Below are 7,371 nucleotides of genomic sequence, written 5' to 3'. Positions count from 1 at the left end.
GTAAAGTGCCTGCCAATTCTTCCTAATTAGCATATGTTTACAGCCCATGAAAGGGGCATGGAACTAGAGACGGAAGCAAATAATGCGTAAACAAAAATCGAAAGACGGTTGCGTAAGAAAATGTCAGCCGCCCTGAAGTGGAGGTAGCCGACTGCTGCAGGAAGTGAACAGCAAACGAGCCGTTTTATTCTGTAGCATCAGTCGTGGATATAAAATATCACTAAAACAAGATGCATCGGGTGGTGTTACTCATTCATTGGGTCTCTAGGAAAACGCTGCACAACCAATGAAGTAAAATAAAAAATGGTCTGATGTCAAATCCGGGGCAAAACAAATTGCCAAACACAGAGAGATGTCGACCGCTGATTGAACCACACCTCCGGGTGACTCTGAGGGTTGGTGAGTGATGTCATCAACCAGGGGTCCAGGGAAGATCCTCCATCTTCTAATAAAATAAGTAATTATGGGAATAGAGCCCAGACTTTACAAGAAAGCTATATCAAACTGCATGCTGACATTTCTAATGTTTAGTATACTTGGGAAATGTCATTCCTTAAGCTTTAAGTTGTGTGTAATTGGGAGAAATTAAACTGCATTAATATCTCCCCTCGCCTGTTCCATATTCCCCTGATTGAAATGGCATCCACTGTAATCCAGCTATGGACAAAGCATTAAGTCCTGTTTGCTTGGGGGCTTTGTTTGCTCATGTATGAGATTATATTTCCTAAATGCAGCACCAAGAACAATTAATATGGCTTATTAATGATGGTATACAAATTAAATCCACAGCAAAGAAAAATAAATGTGTGTTTACAATGAACTTATATTATATTTGCAAACCTACCTGAGAGAAAGTCGTACCTGTGAGTGAACACCGCAGCGTTGTGCTTCATCCAGATAAATTATTAAAAGGCAGGTTCTGTACGTAGTTTGCTGGGTCACAGTATAATCCAATTTAGACTCCCACCGCAGTAGCAGCTTTAGTAACCGATCATCCATCATCATTTTCCAGGAGTGCAGAATTGCAGGTTCTGTTCATTTTACAGTACCTCTGCATTTTCTACCACAGTGAAGATTAATAATAATAACAGTTTGATGAAAGTGTGCCAGAGAACTAGGATGTTTAAGGGAAGCAACAGTGAATGAGGCTGCAGAGCATCAAGTATTTATGACCTCCACGCAAAGCAGCGACAAGACTTCTATTAAATATTCTTTACATTTAAACCCTGTCCACTTTGCATGTATTATTCAATGTATTTTAGTGTTTAATTTACATGGTGCATGTTTGAATTCTTCTTAAGTGTATGTAAGATCATGACGATAATGGAATATACGATATGTTTATGCTAGAAAGAAAGTCAACTTTGGGACACATCTCAAATTTCCCCATGCCGAATCAAAAATGCGCGCACACACACACATACACACACACACACACAACGTTTTTATTGTGAATAAAAGATCTATAAAACATAGCTCATACTGAGGAAAGGGGTAAGTATGCAGTATAATATGCATATAGTGTATATAATACATAATAAGCAGTATATTTTTAGTTTTAATGATATATATTACATAAATTACAAACATGAATGGTAATATCAATCCGGCAGTAGTGAGTCCAATCATGTTAATAATGATAAAACAGGGTCTGACATGAGACTGATATAATTCATGAACAGAATGGACACAGTGGTCTGCACTCCCATGTCTCTGTCGAACTACAGACCTGAATCAACTTGGAGCTAACGGTGCTAATGGTGCTAATGGTGCTAATGGTGCTAATGGTGCAAACAGTGCAACTCAAAACAGCACTAACAGTGTTTACTTGACGGGAAACTGTTGGGTCGCTGCCATGTCTGTGACGACGTTGCCCTTCAGGATGATGTTATCAGCTCAAACTGGCATTCCCTCTGCTGGCCATCAGGGGGCGACTCCTCTGGTTACAAAAAGAAGTCTGATTGTATAGAAGTCTATGACAAAATGGCCAAATACTTCTCTCTTGATCAACTATCTCAGTAAATATTTTAAACATGAGTTTATAGTCTCAATCTCTGGTCTCAAAGTTTCAAGTCTTCTTCTACAAAAAAACTTAAAACAGTAATTTTCCCATGAATTCAAGATACTGTGTTGTTGTTCTTCAGTTAAATACTCATGGTCCCCAGTGGGGGCCACACGATTCTTACATGACCGGATAACATCGACATCAACAGGAAAAGACATGTCTTGCACCATTTGTTATTGAATAATGAAGCAAGGCCATTTGGTTCATGAATAATTCATATGCTTATATAAAATAACCTTGCTCAACAGACAAAAGTACAGGACTTCACTTTCTAGTTCTACTTTTAAGTAAAGCACAATTTGGCCTTGAGAAAAGCATTAAGATTGATAAATACTTTATTAATCCCAAACTGGGAAATGATTTTGTTACATCAGCAAGTTATCCAAAACAACATTAAATGTGCAGTGAATCCAAATATCTTCACTAGATATATCTATAGAATAAACAACATAAATAATATATTAGAATCCACTAGAAATATACCTGACTACAGTATAAAATATAAACATAGGATAACATAATACAGTAAACATTAGACATCCATCTGTATCCTGTCGGCTGGAATTGGATCCTCTAACTGTGAAGTGACGGGCCTCACCACTACACCACCATGCAGCCCAAACTAGAAATATGTGTGCAAAGAGACAAAGTGTCATGACATTCACATCATGGCAGCCCCTCCTTCTCCATTTTGTGTGTGTTGTGGTCCCCTGTCTGTATTTTCCTCCTGTCTCCCCCTGTCTGGTGCATGTCTGGTGCATGTGGGCGTTGCCTATTCTCCACAGGCAGCAGCAGGTGATCTCAATCAGCAATCAATCCTACATAAAGCCTCTGGATTCCCTCCTACTTGTAGCCAGATAGTTTCGTCAGTTCAAAGTGGTAGAGTGTATGTTAGCTCCTTAGTGTTTGTTGGTTTCTCTCTGTGTTTAGCTTGTGAAGATAATGCTTCTCCTGTGTTCCTTTAACCTCGTCTCAGATCATCGTGTTTGCTCTGTGATCTTGTGCTGCTTCATTCCTGCCTGCCTCGAGCTGCCAACCTGTTTCCTGCTCTCCTGCGTCTCCACACTGTGTGAGTACGCCCAAGACGGACATCACTGCGTCATGCCGCAGAGTGGCAGACCTCACCAGAGACACTTGCACCGGTGCCATCACTGGATCCCAGGACATCGCACCACCTCTCCCCCTTGCACTTGTGTTGCACATTTTGACATTAAACTTTTTATTGAATTGTTTCCCTGTCGTCTCAGACGTGCATTTGGGTCCAGTCTACGTTCAAACCTTAACAGAACAATCTGGCCAATCATGGACCCAGCGGACTCAGACACAGGGTCCCAGGTTTTCTCACCTGAGACACGCTGTGACAGGCCATGACCAGGCTCTGCGGTGGATTATGGATTCCCTCACCAACCTGACCTCCGGCCTCTCCCGTGTTGAGAACCAACTGTAAACTCTAAAAGCCCACCAGTGCCTAATCTCTCCCCAGCAGTCGGAGTGAGCCCCTTTCATCCCTGTGAAATGTTCGTTACAGGCCCTGAACGTTGCGTTGAAAACTTAGGCGACTGGAAGGCATTCCTTTTCCAGTGTTCCCTTGTGTTTTGAGTTACAACCATTAGCTTATAGTTCCGACAGAGTTAAAATAGCCTATGTGTTGGGTTTGCTCACGAGGAGGGCTAGGGCCTGGGGAATGGCCTTTTGGCAGAGTCCACAAATTGCCAATGCAACATTTGATTTTTTTCTCTAAAGAAATGACCTCTGTCTTCGATCACCGCATTACCAACCATGACGCTAGCAACCGACTGCTTAACTTTAAACCAAGGCTCTCTTAGTGCAGCTCAGCATTCAGTGAAGGTTTCTTACCTTGGCTGCTGCGGGGATTAACAAGACTGTTAAGGACTGTCTAATGGGTAGGGCAGAGACCAAGAGTTTGCAGGAGCTAATTGCCTTATTACTTGGACACCAACTCTCCTCCTGTCCTCATGGGTTAAACTCAAGTCCTCACCAGTCACAGGTGAGTAGTACTGTGAGTAGTATCTGGTGAGTAGTACTGTGGTTCCCATGTTACCCCGTAAACGCACCGACATTGAAGCCTGTATTTTTCTTAACGGTGGGACTTATAGACTTGAGGCCCTTGTTGACTCGGCTCTGACTCCAACCTGCTAGTTTCTTCAAGTTCACAATCCCACAGTAAATCGTTCCCCATTGATACACCACTAGTTAACGCCTTAATGAGCTCTTTAAGATACAATGGTGCCTGACCATTAAGAGCCTTGTAAGTGAGGAAAAGGAATTTTAATTATATTCTGGATTTTACTGGGAGCCAGTGCAGAGAAGCTAATACAGGAGAAATGTGATCCCTTTATCTAGTTTTAGTCGGAACATGCGCTGCTGCATTCTGGACCAGCTGGAGAGATTTAAGCGATTTATTAGAACAGCCTCATAATACGGAACTACAATAGTCCAGCCTTGAGGTAACAAATGCGTGGACAAGTTTTTCTGCATCTTTTCGAGACAGCATTGGCCTAATTTTAGTAATGTTACGCAGGTGAAAGTAGGCTGTCCTTGTAGTTTGTTTAATATGTGAGTCAAAGGACAGATCCTGATCAAAGATAACTCCAAGGTTCCGTACGATAGTATTTGAGGCAATGGCAATCCCATCAATAGTGGCTATATATTTAGCCGGCAAGCTTCGGAGGAGTTTAGGCCCAAGTACAATAACTTCCGTTTTATCTGAGTTTAACATCTGGAAATTGAAGGTCATCCAAGTTTTTATATCATCAATACATGCCTGGAGTTTAACTAGCTGATTGGTTTCTTCAGACTTGATTGATAGTTATAATTGAGTATCATCTGCATAACAATGGAAGTTTGTAGAGTGACAAAATTCACTTTAAATGTCAACTTTTAAATTGACAAACAGCACGTGATATTCATGACACCATTCAAACATGATCGCAAAAAGTAGTTGTCACTCTCTGTCTACTGTACATATTTGTTAAAAAATAAGCTCCCATGGGGGAACACAGGAAGGGGCGGGACTTTAACAGCAGCAGGCGTCATGTGTTCAAAACGCACTGCTGGTGCCTCAACAAGGACAAACACGCAACTCTTGTGTGTGTGCACGAAGAGTTGCTTCAGTCAAAGTCACCTCTGAGTAAGTGAACCGCATCTACAACTGGAATTTGTTTGTTATTCCACACTGTTCATTTCACAACACAAAGACGGGAGAACCGGCCGCAGAATATCAATTGAGCTCGGGAAGTGATTTGTCGGCTGGTTCGGCTTCATGAGTCTTTGTGAAGACTGAATTAACATACATTTTAGGCTGCCCATTGAGACACCCAGAGACAAAATACCCAGCCATTCAGCTTGGCCTCTTTTTTTTTTTTTTTTTTTGCAACTTCCTTTGCCTTGTTCTCTCTCTCTCTCTCTCTCTCTCTCTCTCTCTCTCTCTCTCTCTCTCTCTGTCTCATAGCCCCTTTTACCACCATTGCTACAGTTTGTGCAAGCTGCTGTCTGGTAACAGTGGGGACTTGCTTCGGCAATGCAATAACTGACTTGTTTCAGCAATGCAATAACAATGCATATTAAAAGCACAATCATCTCTCAGCAACAATATTATATCTGAAGCCTCAAAAAAGATCTGCCAGGAGTGGAAGCTCCTGCTTAACAGGGAAAAGCATCAGGTTAAGGGCCGGGAAAGTGTGACAGTCATGTTTTTTTGGGGGGGGGGGAAATTAGATCATAAGTTGAAGAAAAGATGAGGCTGACAACCTGACCTGGGGCGTGGAAACCCTGGGACCAACAGCATATAAACCGAGGGCACACAGTGTTCGTTTGGTGTTTTTACCACGATGTTTGGATCCCGTATTGGCTAATAAACATCTTTTGGGATTAAAGACTGGCATGACTTCTTTTCTTCTGGGACTGTGGACTGTGAGTGTATCTGATAGATAGTTAGAGTATCTAAAATGGACCAAGAAAAAAAGTAGTATTATTTTCGCTACGACACCTATTTACAGACAATATTTATCTCTTGCTGTCCTATTCTCTTCAATATTTTTCATGTTCCCAGTTTTATGATGCACTAGCAGGAGTACAGGGCTTTGCCCTAAATATTACTGTCACCCCTCTGGAGACCAACTTCCAGGAGATCTGGAAGTCTGTCAAAATGGTCCCCAGGCACTTTGACCTACTTGTTACTCTTGCAAGGCAAACTGGGGAGACGTACAGAAACAGAAAATAGCTCTAACTATAGAGCATCCGCCAGGAGTCTCATCAAAAAGCTGTGAAAAACCGACTTCACTAAAACCATGTTACGACATGCTGCAGGTGACAACCTGTAATACCCAGCATTCCCTTTCTGCACTTTCGACTTTGAAAGTGTGATCAAAGATGTTATTTTAAATTCAAAATAACAAGATAAAAGGATCTACAAAAATCAGACCAGATAATGCTTTCCTGCTGTCTTGGCGAGGCCAACAGTAATTAATGTTAAACCAAATATAAGAAAAAAAACCCTAAGCATTCTCCCATATTTATTTTAGCCATTTCGCAGATTTCTCCCATTTGGCAAACTCAATCAGCATTAAAATGCATGAAATACTTGATAGATGGAAAATAAATCAATGCTGATTAAAGTTTGAGCTTGGGCACGGTGCATTCAAGGCTCCTTAAGGAAAAACACAAAATGACTGCAGTTTTACTTTCTTTACACTTCCAGAAAACAACAGAAGATGGCTCATGTCCAGCCTAAATCACTGTGATCGGGGACAAAATGTAAAGGTCAAATTTTAAATGTTGAAAGGCCACAGCTGCTGCACCCTCAGGTCTCATTCTGATGATGCGTCTTGTTACAGGCGGCCTCTAGAAACATAAAAAACATTTTTACGTCCACAAAACTCTAGCTGTATATGAAGTGCATTAATGTCAACATATTACCCAGATATATTCATCCTTCTAGTGCTTTTGCAAGATTATGGGGGGGATGCAATTGTAGTTTGTGGTAGTATTTATTTAAAGGATAATCATTGATTCAATGACAATAGAGAGGCTAAGCCCCGCCCCCTTCTGTGCCTGAATTATTATGTACAGTAGTCAATTCCGAGAGACAAATCATTTCATCCATTTTTAATTGTGCCATGAATGACATATATGATGTTTGTCAATTTAAAAGTCCAGAAAGTCTCAGTTTGTGGTATCATTTAGTTCAGTGTGAAACCACTCAGTGAGCTACATCGTCTCTCAACATACATCACCAACGTGTCCTTTAGCATGGCTTGCTAGCTAGCTAGCTAACTTAGCTACGT

The sequence above is a fragment of the Eutrigla gurnardus genome (genome assembly GCF_963514095.1).
Source record: "Eutrigla gurnardus genome assembly, chromosome: 15".
Taxonomy (NCBI): domain Eukaryota; kingdom Metazoa; phylum Chordata; class Actinopteri; order Perciformes; family Triglidae; genus Eutrigla; species Eutrigla gurnardus.
The sequence above is the reverse complement of the archived record's forward strand: the minus strand, read 5'-3'. Positions refer to the sequence as shown.